The 13,316-nt window shown below is 42.9% G+C and overlaps 1 protein-coding gene across 1 annotated transcript in view; it reads left to right on the top strand.

Moving 5' to 3' along the window:
* Positions 1-1,035: 1,035 nt before the first annotated feature.
* Positions 1,036-13,316, top strand: part of LOC141117403 (potassium channel, subfamily K, member 16-like) — a 165,774-nt gene continuing 153,493 nt past the window's right edge. The window contains exon 1 of the mRNA XM_073610256.1: positions 1,036-1,644. The gene's annotated coding sequence lies outside the window, so the exon portion shown is untranslated. The remainder of the gene's footprint in view (positions 1,645-13,316) is intronic.

The following is a 13,316-nucleotide window of genomic DNA, read 5'->3' on the forward strand; positions in this document are numbered from 1 at the left end:
TTTTTAACAAGAGAGACCAGACAGATTTTATTCCAAATATTTACAGTAGAGTATTTTTATTTAGGTAAAAAAATCCACCAAATATTGTCACACACAGGTATTTAAGCACTTTCACAAGAATGCATTTTGAAAAGGTAACAAACAAACAACTAGTTTGGGACACTGGACATGCCACACAGGCCCCAGAAAATGTCCTAATAGTTCACAGGACGTGAGTAGCACGTCCAGTCCTTCTGTCCTGCAACCCCCAACCTCCCAGTCCCGGCAATTCTTGGCTATGATTGATCAAAGTGGGGAGTTGCTGTGTACATAGAGCAGCTCTAGCAGCTGCTGCTGTTAAAAAGAAGCCATCTGGCTCAGACGCAAAATAGAAAGATGCAAATTAACATTGTTACTTTTGTAGCTAATCTTCATTCACCTGCAGATCAAAGAGATGAGCGTTGATCTGCAGATGATTTAAGTTAACTTTCTGGCATTGGCCACACGCAAATATGCAGCCTCTCAGCGGCCGTGCTTTGGAGCCGAGCGGCCGCATATTTGCATGCATTCGTGCAAACAACACTGTGCCGAAAGCGCCGAGAACAGTTAAAGCGGCTGACAGAAAACTCCCGATCGCTGCTTGTTAATGGGCGATTCCCGATAATGTGACCACCATGACAGCCAATCACGGCGGTCACATGACCTTAAGCTCCCGGAATTGGGCAGCTGTGTGGCTAATGAGGTTTAATGTTGACAAATGTAAAGTCATACTTCATAGGGGAAGTACAACTGATGGAGTCCATGGTGGAGAAGAGATCTGGGTGTTCTGGTAGATTATAAACTTAAAGTGGTTGTAAACGATCACCTTGTAAAACATCCCATTCATTTTAAAACTGAAATGAAAGACAAAACATTTGTGATGAGATATATAAAAAAATTATAAATACCTTTTCTTTCCTTTTTTATAAGTGAACACGTAATCCCTGTTCTTAGCTGTATAAGAGCTAGGGGGAGGAGAAGCAACAGCACACTGAACTCTCCAGTGAATGGCTGTACAGGGGGTGGGGGGGGTGTCAGGACAAGTCTGATCATTGGAGGAGAGCAGGCTGAGCTCCCAGCAAAGCTAGAGAAAATACCATGGTGTGCCCTCCTGCTTAGTGTGGTCAGTTTCTAATAGGAAAGCAGAGGGACTAGCAGGAACACCAGGTATTTCACACAAAGGAAGCGATATAAATAGAACAAGATACTTTTCCATAGAATACCTGATGAAGTCACGTGTTGTGACGTAACGTGCGTAGGGATTGGCCGGCAGTTCGAGAGACCAGAAGTGATGCAAGGAGTGTGTTTGACACACGGCTACATACAGATAAGCTTGTTTTTAACTTTTTTGAGGCAACTTGGCATTTTCAATAAATTGTTTTATCTTTACATATTACACTATGGGAGGCCTCTTTTCTTTTATTTCCTTTAATGGCGAACACTGAACGTCCATAACGGAACCACGAGATTTTGAGGCCATTCAAGCTGTCAGCAGAGAGAGGGCTTGCTCAGCGGATTGTGAACCACGTCCATAACCACCTACACGGACATCGATTGGGAGTACGGACGACACATAGGCGATCCCATCCCAGAATATCCATACAATGCCATGCTGCAGTTTCCAAAGTGAGCAAAATCCTTTCTTGTATTAAAAGAGGTATGGACGAGAGAGAGAGAGAGAGAGAGAGAGAGAGAGAGAGATTATTTTGCCCCTGTACAAATCATTAGTAATACCTCATCTAGAATATTAAGTTCAATTTTGGGCACCAGATCACAAAAAGGATATTGGAGAACTGGAGAAAGTGGAGGAGACCCCATGTCAGGAGAGGCATCACTGGAGGCACTGTCATCCCTATCCCTACCACTGCCACTGGTGTTATCCCTATCTCCACCACTGATGTCATCCCTACCCCTTCATCACCACTGCCACTGATGTCACCCCTATCCCCACCACCACCACTGTTGTCATCCCTATTCCCACCACCGCCACTGATGTCATCCCTATCCCACCACCACCAGTGATGTCATCCCTATCCCCACCACCACCACTGATCCCATCCCCCCACCACCACTACTGATCCCATCCCCCCACCACCACTGCCACTGATCCCATTCCCCCCACCACCCCAAGCGGACTGATCCCATCCCCTACCATCATCAGTGGACTGATCCCACCCCCTACCATCATCAGTGGACTGATCCCATCCCCCCTCACCACTACTGCTGCCACTGATCCCACCCCCCCTCACCACTACTGCTGCCACTGATCCCATCCCCCCACCACCCTCATTGGACTGATCCCATCCCTCCATCACCATCAGTGGTCTTGATCCCAGCCCCCTCATCAACACCACCTCTGCCACTGATCCCATCCCCCCTACCATTGCTGCCACTGCAACTTCCTGCAACGGGGCCCTGAAGGTTACGAGGAAAGATTAGCTGAACAGAAATGATTCTCTCTTGAGAAGAGGAGATTAAAAGGAGTTGTAAAGTCAGAAGGTTTTTTTTATCTTAGTCCTTAGATTATGTCTATCTACAGTCAGTGATGATGGAGGAAGGTCTCTTTATACAGGAAGGAAGGTGTGTGTATATATAGCTGTATGCAGGCAGGGCCGGCTCTCCCACTAGGCAAACTAGACAGCTGCATAGGGAGCACTGCCACCTAGGGGCGCAACCCTAGCCACTGGTTCCCCCCCAGAGGATCGGTTCCCCCCTGGCGGGTGGTGGCTGGTGCGGTGCGTTGTGTAGCAGGGACATTCTCCACACTCAGCAGAGTCGCTGGGCAGGGAGAATGTGCAGGCAGATCCCCCCCCCTGGAGCCATGGGTGACCATGCCGATGTCCAGCAGCTGTGGGTGTCAGCTCTCTGCCCACCCCCCCTCCCTCCCTGAGTGATGTGCAGCCATTGGAGGAGCAGAACAGGTGGCATTGTGCACAAAGAGAGACAGCCGGGATGGATCCACCCAGGTCCGGACTGGCCATAGGACACACACTGGGCCAAGGCCGCCGGGCCACTTGTCCTGGAGCTGGAGCAGCCCAAAGCAAAGCTGCTCCTGCAGCCCGCCCTGCTTACCCAGCCTCTCCATGGCCAGCCGCCAGAGCCCACTGTGGTCAAGCCAGCCGTGGTTTCTAAATACACGGTCAAGCCAGCCGCCCAAAAAAAAAAGCTGTGCGCCTATTACAAGGATTATGGTAATTGCAGAAACATCACACTGCTCTATGACTCACCCTCCTTACTAAACATAAAGGGCTGCAATAGCCGGGGAATCAGATGGGAGCTGGAGAAGCTGCAAATGGCAAGAAGACGAAGATTGGATGATCAGCAATAATAGGGAGAGCTGAGGAGCAAATACACTCATCTAACCCATCTTATTTATTAATATCCCATATACGTTCAGTATTTAATTACAGCTGTGCATGTCTGGGATCAAAAGGCAATAGGTAACAGAAGCATTTTTTACAATCTATCTATCTATCTATCTATCTAGCTATCTATCTATCTATCTATCTATCTATCTATCTATCTATCTATCTATCTATCTATCTATCTATCTATCTATCTATCTATCTATCTATCTATCTATCTATCTATCTCATTAATAGCCAATTAAAGCATATTCTTTCAGTATTAATCACAACTTTGCATGCCCACAATGCAAGTCTGTGAACAAAAGGCAATAGGAAACATAAGCATCCATACATATTTTACAATTAGATCCTATCTATCTATCTATCTATCTATCTATCTATCTATCTATCTATCTATCTATCTATCTATCTATCTATCTATCTATCTATCTATCTATCTATCTATCTATCTATCTATCTATCTATCTATTTATTTCTCTCTCTGTTTTTCTCTTCCATTCTTAATTATTTCTCTCTTGTTTCTCTCGCGCTCTCATGCTTTCATGCATAATTTTTTCTTCTCTCTTTCTCTCATCCTCCCTTTTTGTTTCTCTCTCACTCTCTCTCTCTTATTCTTTATTTAATTATTTCTCTCTTTCTTTCCCTCATTCTTTCTTTCTTTTTCTTTCTCTCTTCTTTCTCTCTCTCTCTGTCTGTCTGTCTGTCTCTCTCTCTTTCATTCTTTATTTATCTTTCTTTCTCTCACTCTCTCTTTCTTTTTCTTTATTTCTTTCTCATTCTCTCTCTTTCATTCTTTATTTTTTTATTTATCTTTTTCTTTCTCTCTTTCTTTCTTTTTCTCTCTCTCACTCTATCTCTTTCATTTTTTAATTTAATTATCTCTCTTTTTATCTTCATTCTTTTTTGAACTCACATTGTCTGTGACTAACGTTTATTTTTTCTTTATAGGTCACATCTCAATACATTGTTTTATGAAAAGGTTTACAGCACAAGCATATCTCTCTCTCTCTCTCTCTCTCTCTCTCTCTCTCTCTCATTGTCTTTGACTAATGTTTTTTTCTTTATAGGTCACATTTCGATACATTGTTTAATGTAAATGTTTACAGCACAAGCACACAAAATAAAGTATCTTTCTAAATACATTTACTGCATATGTTTTTTTGTTCTCTTGTATTATTATTATTATTATTATTATTATACAGTATTTATATAGCGCCAACAGTTTACGTAGCGCTTTACAACTTGAGGGTAGACAGTACAAATACAATACAATTTGATACAGTAGGAATCAGAGGGCCCTGCTCCTTAGAGCTTGTATTGTCCCATATAGCCTATAACGACCTCATTTCTAATAAGTAGAAAAAAAAGAATAATCAGTTCTAATACAGGACATCCCATACACTATGCACACCTCTTTTGAAATCATTTTACTGTAGCGTTTTGGAGAAATGTCACATTATTCTACTTTGGAGGTGTATAAATAACTAATTTCCAATAAGTAGAAAAAAAAGAATGGTCAGTTCTAATACAGGACGTCCCATAGCCTATGCACACCTCATTTGAAACCATTTTACTGTAGCATTTTGGAGATATGTCACATTATTCAACTTTGGAGGCCTATAACGATCTCATTTGTAATAAGTAGAAAAAAAGAATGGTTAGTTCTAGTACAGGACGTCCCATACCCTATTCACACCTCATTGGACACCATTTTACTGTAGCATTTTGGAGATATGTCACATTATTCAACTTTGGAGGCCTATAATGATCTCATTTGTAATAAGTAGGAAACAAGAATGGTCAGTTCTAGTAAAGGACATCTCATACTCTATGCACACCTCTTTTGAAACCATTTTACTGTAGCATTTTCGAGATATGTCACGTTACTCGACTTTGGAGGCCTATAACGACCTCATTTCTAATAAGTAGAAAAAAACAATGGTCAGTTCTAATACAGGATGTCCCATACCCTATTCACACCTCATTTGAAACCATTTTACTGTAGCATTTTGGAGATATGTCACATTATTCAACTTTGGAGGCCTATAACGAACTCATTTGTAATAAGTAGAAAAAAAGAATGGCCAGTTCTAGTGCAGGACATCTCATACCCTATGCACACCTCATTTGAAACCATTTTACTGTAGCATTTTGGAGATATGTCACGTTATTCTACTTTGGAGTCCTATAACGACCTCATTTCTAATAAGTAGAAAAAAAGAATGGTTAGTTCTAGTACAGGACATCCCATACACGATGCACACCTCATTTGAAAACATTTTACTGTAGCGTTTTGGAGAAATGTCACATTATTCTACTTTGGAGGTGTATAAATAACTAATTTCCAATAAGTAGAAAAAAAGAATGGTTAGTTCTAGTACAGGACGTCCCATACCCTATGCACACCTCATTTGAAACTATTTTACTGTAGCATTTTGGAGATATGTCACATTATTCAACTTTGGAGGCCTATAACAATCTCATTTGTAATAAGTAGAAAAAAGAATGGTCAGTTCTAGTACAGGACATCTCATACCCTATGCACACCTCATTTGAAACCATTTTACTGTAGCATTTTGGAGATATGTCACATTATTCAACTTTGGAGGTCTGTAACGATCTCATTTGTAATAAGTAGAAAAAAAGAATGGTCAGTTCTAGTACAGGACATCTCATACCTTATTCTCACCTCATTTGAAACCATTTTACTGTAGCATTTTGGAGATATGTCACGTTACTGGACTTTGGAGTCCTATAACGTCTTCATTTATAATAAGTAGAAAAAAAGAATGGTCCGTTTTAATACAGGATGTCCCATACCCTATTCACACCTCATTTGAAACCATTTTACTGTAGCATTTTGGAGATATGTCACGTTACTTGACTTTGGAGTCCTATAACAACCTAATTTCTAATAAGTAGAAAAAAAGAATGATCAGTCCTAATACAGGACATCCCATACACTATGCACACCTCTTTTGAAATCATTTTACTGTAGCGTTTTGGAGAAATGTCACATTATTCTACTTTGGAGGCCTAAAAAAAACCTAATTTCTAATAAGTAGAAAAAAAGAATAGTTAGTTCTAGTACAGGACATCCCATACACTATGCACACCTCATTTGAAAACATTTTATGCCCCGTACACACGGTCGGACTTTGTTTGGACATTCCGACAACAAAATCCTAGGATTTTTTCCGACGGATGTTGGCTCAAACTTGTTTTGCGTACACACGGTCGCACAAAGTTGTCGGAATTTCCGATCGCCAACAACGCGGTGACGTCAAGCACGTACGACGAGACTAGAAAAGGCCAGTTCAGAACCAAGCACGGCACCCTTCGGGCTCCTTTTGCTAATCTCGTGTTAGTAAAAGTTTGGTGAGAGACGATTCGCGCTTTTTCAGACTCGTCGCTTTCAGAACGTTTTCTGCGGTTCAGTTTGTGCTTGTGGGTTTGTATCTGCTCTTCAGTGCATGCAAGCAAGCTATGCATGACTTTAAGTAGTCATTGTGTTCTTGTTCGTTCGTTACTGTTTTTCAGGTCGCTCTTCACAGGCCTTGCTGTTCTTCAGTGCGTTCTGTTACTTCGTTCTGACCGTTTTCTAGCCATGTTGCGTATACGTACTCCTCGTAGAGTTCGTGCTGTGTGGGGGCTTGGTGTTGGGGTCCTGACCTTGACACAAGTCCAGTCCATGAACAGGGTGGGGAGGAGTTCATGGACCAAGAATTGGTTGCTTCAGCGTGACCAGTTCTCTCATATGCCTTTGCTCCGTGAGATCCGTGAGAATAATCCTGATGATTTCAGGAACTTTCTCAAGATGACGGACCCCGTGTTTCACCGTTTGTTGGCTTCGCTGACCCGTTATATTAGCAGGCAGGATACCTGCATGAGGCAAGCCATCACTCCGGAGCAGAGGCTCGTTGCTACCCTGCGGTACTCGGCGACAGGGAGAAGTCTGCAGGACTTGAAGTTCTTGACAGGCATCTCCCCCCAGGCTCTGGGGATCATTATCCCAGAGACCTGTTCTGCCATCATCCAGGTCCTGCAGAAGGAGTATATGAAGGTAAGATTTATCCTTTAATATCACATTTTATTGTATTGAATGTTTGCTAATATCTTGTATTTCTTTCCTCATTCCCTAATTACCATGATTGTAATATGCTGTATATGTCCCCTTTGTCCTCATGCATGCTGGATTTTTCTGTAATTAATTTTTTAGTCCTTCATACAGATTGGCCTTCAATAACCTCCCCAGCATGTTCTCCTGCCCCTATATTCACCTCATGTAGTCACTTAACAATGTATTTTATCAGCTCCATAGTAGTGCTTTACCCCAAACACCCCCTAAAATGTTTAGAAATGTGATTTGTGCTTTAAATTCAGGCAGAGTGCCAGAGGCTTTTTTTTTGTGGTGTCCCCAAATCATTTTTATTAACCCTCCCTCCCCCAACTGCTAAGTCAGCTGATCCCAATTCTCTATCTATCCTCAATCATCTATCTGCTGACTTTGCCAAACCCATACACACTATACCCACCTCTTTTGTGCTCAGATTTATGGATGAATTACTCAAAGCATGTAGTGCAAGGGCCTGCCTGTATACTTTCAAATGGTACTGTTTAAAGTTTTTGTATCCTATTATTATCTTGACAGGTAATAGCAGAATGTCCAAATGTCCTCAAATAGGTACAGTGTGTATTTATATCTTTGTATTATGACACTTCTTACCTGTCCAGTGGGCTGCCAATAGTATAACTAAGGAGGGGCTGTTCTAAGTAATACCCTGTATTTAGGCATTCATCTCTCAATGAAGTGGAGAGGGTTACCTGTCCAAGATCCCCCCCCCATAATGTTAGAAATGGCCCAAGAGAGGGGGGGGGGGATATGATAGGTGTACCTTATACTTTGGTGTTGTTAAATTCCCCTTAATAAATGCTATCTGGAGGTTGGCCAAGAATGTTTGTGTCTAATCTGCTTGCCATGTTTATGTGCAAAAATAGTAATTTAATTTTGTTTTCCTCAACAGTTTCCTTCCACGCCACAGGAATGGCAGACTGTGGCCTCCCACTTTGCCCAGCGGTGGGACTTTCCTAACTGCGGAGGGGCAATTGATGGGAAACATCGTCCCACCACCCAACTCGGGGTCGTACTATTTCAACTATAAGGGGTTCAATAGTATTGTGATGTTAGTGGTGGTGTCGGCTAATTACGACTTCTTGTATGTGGACGTGGGGAAGAATGGCCGGATGTCCGATTGTGGAGTCATTGCCCAGACGGAGTTTTACAGGCATCTCCAGAATGGCAGCTTGGACCTGCCACCTCCAGAGGACAATGTGGAAGGACTCCCATTCGTCTTAGTTGCTGATGAAGCGTTTGCGCTGGGGGACCATCTTATGTGGCCATTCCCTATGAGAACCCTCACCCCGGAACAGAGGGTTTTTAATTACCGGCTGGCCAGAGCCAGAAGAGTGGTGGAGAACACGTTTGGAATCCTGGCCAGCCGGTTCCGCCTATTTCTGACACCCATCCATATGGCAGAATATAAACGTAATCATATAATCCTGGCGTGCTGTATTCTCCATAACTTTTTACACAAACATTCGGCCAACTATGCTGGCTCAGTTGGGCCTGAGGCCGGAATGATACATGAAACAACACTGACGGCGCTTAAAAGTGGCCGTCCTGGCTTGCCCTCCCTGAGTGCCCGTGATGTCCGGTTACGATACCTGGAGTTCTTTACGGGTAGGGGGGCCATCAATATGCCAGCAAATTTGTGAAGCCTTTATCAAATAAAAAAAGAAAATCTTTGTGGACATTTACTGCTTGTGTTTGTTTTAGCTGACCCTGACAGAAATGTGTTGAGTCCAGAAAATGGCGTGATTATGTAATCTTATACAAAGCACTGTTGGGTGTTATTTACTAAAGGCAAAGACACTTTGCACTACAAGTGCACTTGAAACTGCACTGAAACTGCACTTGTAGTGCAAAGAGGATTTGCCCTTAGGAAATAACCCCCATTTTCACAGAAAACACCAATTACATCACCACCAAAGTATTTTAACGTTGACACAATAATCCACACATTCTTGCTTAACAATCTTTTTAATACCTGCACAATCACATGTGCATTTAGAAAAGGTTTTTCAAACAAACCAACATGTTTGTTGGATAACAATTTTTGGGGTAGCATTATAAAAAATAGAAATGTCCATTTAAGATAAAACAGGCATGTGTAAAACCAACAAGAAAGACACAAATCTTGAACTTACAAAGTTCACATTTGGTAGAACTTGAAGGCAATATCAGACATGAGTATTTAGGAACTGTGTTTGATATTGTGTTCAGATGGGGTGAAGCCACCCCAGGAAAAGCCAAATTTGGAAAATGCACACAAATTTCCCAATGTCAACATGTGCTAGCTGCCATCACGGGGGATCAAGGGACGTGTTTTGGGGGAGAAATCCCTTCCTCTCAGCTACTTTATTATTGAGGAAGGGGTTGCACCCCCAAAACGCCTCCATTGATCTCCCGTGATGGCAGATAGCACATGTTGGCACACTGTGTGCATCCTCCAAATTAGGCTTTTCTAAAAATCGCTAAAACATTTTGAACATTGTAGCACACAAAAAACAAAGGGATTGGGAGGGGTTTTAAACTCACCCCAAAACATCAATGATGTTTTTATTTTTTTGAATAACATCATTGATGTTTTTCTTGAGGTTTTCCAATTGTAAATTACACCCCATGATCTCCCCGATCAGGATCTGGGCACTTTCTGATGTGAAAGGATCTGGATCCACAACATCACGATCACCTAAAAAGAGAGAAACCCAAAAAAAAAAGGTATCAAAAATATGCCAGCATCCATCTCTTACCTGAGCCTGTGGTCGCAGACACTCACCTGTTGTGGTGACAATTTCCACCACGTCTTCTTCCTCCTCCTGCACTTCTTGGGTTGGGGGTATTTCCCCTTCTTCCAGAGGTGGGGGGTCTGTGGTCTCCTCGGATGAGGGGTGTCCTCCGAGTCTTTTCTCCCCTATGTAAAACAAAAATGCTATACTTAGCACACAGTGATTTGATGGCAGAACTATAAATAGGAAACATTGCTTGGAAGTGGGGTACAATTGTCTATTTTGGCAGAGTTCCAAAATGTAGCATTTTCAGTGTCCTTTGTCAAGCTTCAATACTTTACCTGTTTGGTACAAGCTTCACAGATGGAGACCCCCCTATAGTATACACTGGAGCACCTGTGTGGCCCCCTAATAAAAATGGTGTTCTTGTGTCCCACACTAGTGCTCCAGTGTCCAGATGTGAAAACAGCTGCTGAGTGTCCTCTCCTTACACAGAATCTAATATAATAAAAGTGTACACTGCGCTAAATTGAAAAAATATATAGTGTGGAGCAGCTACTTACAAGGTGACAACAACCAAAGAAACATGTGAAAATAAAAATAAAAAGTAGCGCATAGATTGTGCCAAAAGTGTTCAATCAAGAAAACAACTGAAAAAAACAAATATCCACAAAAAATAAACATAACAGTGAAAAAACTTATAAGCCTTTCAATATAGGTGAATAAAGTCCTATCGGTGAATGGGGAACAAATAACATGGAATGTCCCACTGAAAACCATGCGTGGATACGGGGAGGCAGATGTTATAACACGGGTGAATCAACAAATCGTCCCCAAGTGGTATCTCACAATGACATGCGACTTGGTAAAAATGGTGTGTAAGAAACTCTTACCAGATGCGATGGACTCCCTTGTCAGCGACAGGGAGTCACTCGAGCAGGTTGCCTCTCAGGGCCAGTGAACGGACATCACAGCTCTGCGAACCTTCTGGGTCAAACTCTGCGCGGATCTCCCGGGGCCGCCAGGTGGGTCCTCCCAAAGGATGGCCGAGGTGCGGATCAAAGGGAACAGTGCGTCACGTACAAAAACTGGATTGAAGGCTGGTTGAATCTCTCAGTAGGTATGTGGAGAAAAAATAAACAAGCTCCACATAGTGTAGATGAGCAAAAATAGGATTTTTATTGCTAAAAACGCCAGATAACAATAAAATGTGATCACAGAGTATAAAATCAAAAATGGGCAACAAGAAGGATGCTGAAAGCGCCCGATGCGTTTCGATCAATGGATCGTCTACTGGGGCATCCTTTGGGAGGACCCACCTGGCGGCCCCGGGAGATCCGCGCAGAGTTTGACCCAGAAGGTTCGCAGAGCTGTGATGTCCGTTCACTGGCCCTGAGAGGCAACCTGCTCGAGTGACTCCCTGTCGCTGACAAGGGAGTCCATCGCATCTGGTAAGAGTTTCTTACACACCATCTTTACCAAGTCGCATGTCATTGTGAGATACCACTTGGGGACGATTTGTTGATTCACCCGTGTTATAACATCTGCCTCCCCGTATCCACGCATGGTTTTCAGTGGGACATTCCATGTTATTTGTTCCCCATTCACCGATAGGGCTTTATTCACCTATATTGAAAGACTTATAAGTTTTTTCACTGTTATGTTTATTTTTTGTGGATATTTGTTTTTTTCAGTTGTTTTCTTGATTGAACACTTTTGGCACAATCTATGCGCTACTTTTTATTTTTATTTACACAGAATCTAGTTTGCATTTCATTCTAGTAACAAAGCCATCTACACAACCAAAATAGTTTCAGACAAGTAGGGCGTAAAAATTGTGGCCAAATGCATATGGCCTAAACAACAGTGTTTTATAGGCCGAAAGAAAAATTTTGATACGAACGAATAATGTACCCATGAACATGAAATTTGCCATTTAAAAATGTACACTTGTAAGAAAAGCACCTGGAGCAGCACGAACGTAAGAAACATAAAGAATAGGAACACAGGACAACTACTTACTTTTTTGCTGCACTCTCCAGATCTTTTTGTACTGCTCATGTTCTCGTAATTTCATGTCCGACCACCGTTTCCTGAGCTGATCTTTCGATCGTCGTACCCCGAATTTTCCGGTGCAGACTTTTGACCACTTTCGCAATTATCTTGGCCTTTCTGACATTGGGGTTGGGGTAAGGTCCATACTTTCCATCATAGTTGGCCTTCTTCAGGATGTCCACCATCTCCAACATCTCCCCAAAGGACATATTTGATGCCTTAAATCGTCTCCTTCTGGATCGTGACGTTTCAGGCTCCGGGCTTTCCTCCCCCTCCGCCTCGTTGCTATAATTAGCACGCACCTGCTGTGTATCCGCCATGTGCTCTTCCCCCACTGCGCAGAATAAAAAGGGGCGGGGAATAGACTAGAAAGAACGTCAGGGGCGGGAGGAGTTACACGCATGCGCAGTGTGTATAAAGCGTAACACGCGTGCGTATTACGTACGATCTGTGAGCGGAGGAAGGAGCATCGAAAGCGCCGATCGTGATAACGAAGGTAAGATCTAAACTTGGGCCTATACTGCTTCGAAATTGAAGCCTATATTGTAACAAGATTAGGAGAGTTTGGCCTGACCTTAGGGTTTGTCTTGTGTTGTGTCTTGCAGAGAAAATGGATGGCTTCAATGACCACAATTTCCTCCCCCTGTTCATAGACAAATACAGGGAGCTGCCCTGTCTGTGGCAGGTGAGACATCCTCATTATAATAATAAACAAAAGAGGCAGGCAGCGCTGGAGAAACTGCTGGAGTTGGTGAAGCCGGTGGTCCCCACAGCAACCATCCCCTATTTAAAAACCAAAATTGGTGGCCTGAGGAACACTTATCTTAGGGAGCGCAAGAAGGTCACGGATTCCCAGAAGTTCGGAGCTGCAGCAGATGACGTTTATGTCCCCAGGCTGTGGTACTATGAGAGACTGCGATTTCTGTCAGACCACACTGAAGTCAGGGAATCCCTCTCCACTCTTCCTTCGACCCCAGCTGAGGCTTCCGATGTCCAACCTGGGCCTTCCAGCCAGGCAGAAGGGGA

Source organism: Aquarana catesbeiana, linkage group LG13, assembly GCF_042186555.1.
Source record: "Aquarana catesbeiana isolate 2022-GZ linkage group LG13, ASM4218655v1, whole genome shotgun sequence".
Taxonomy (NCBI): Eukaryota; Metazoa; Chordata; class Amphibia; order Anura; family Ranidae; genus Aquarana; species Aquarana catesbeiana.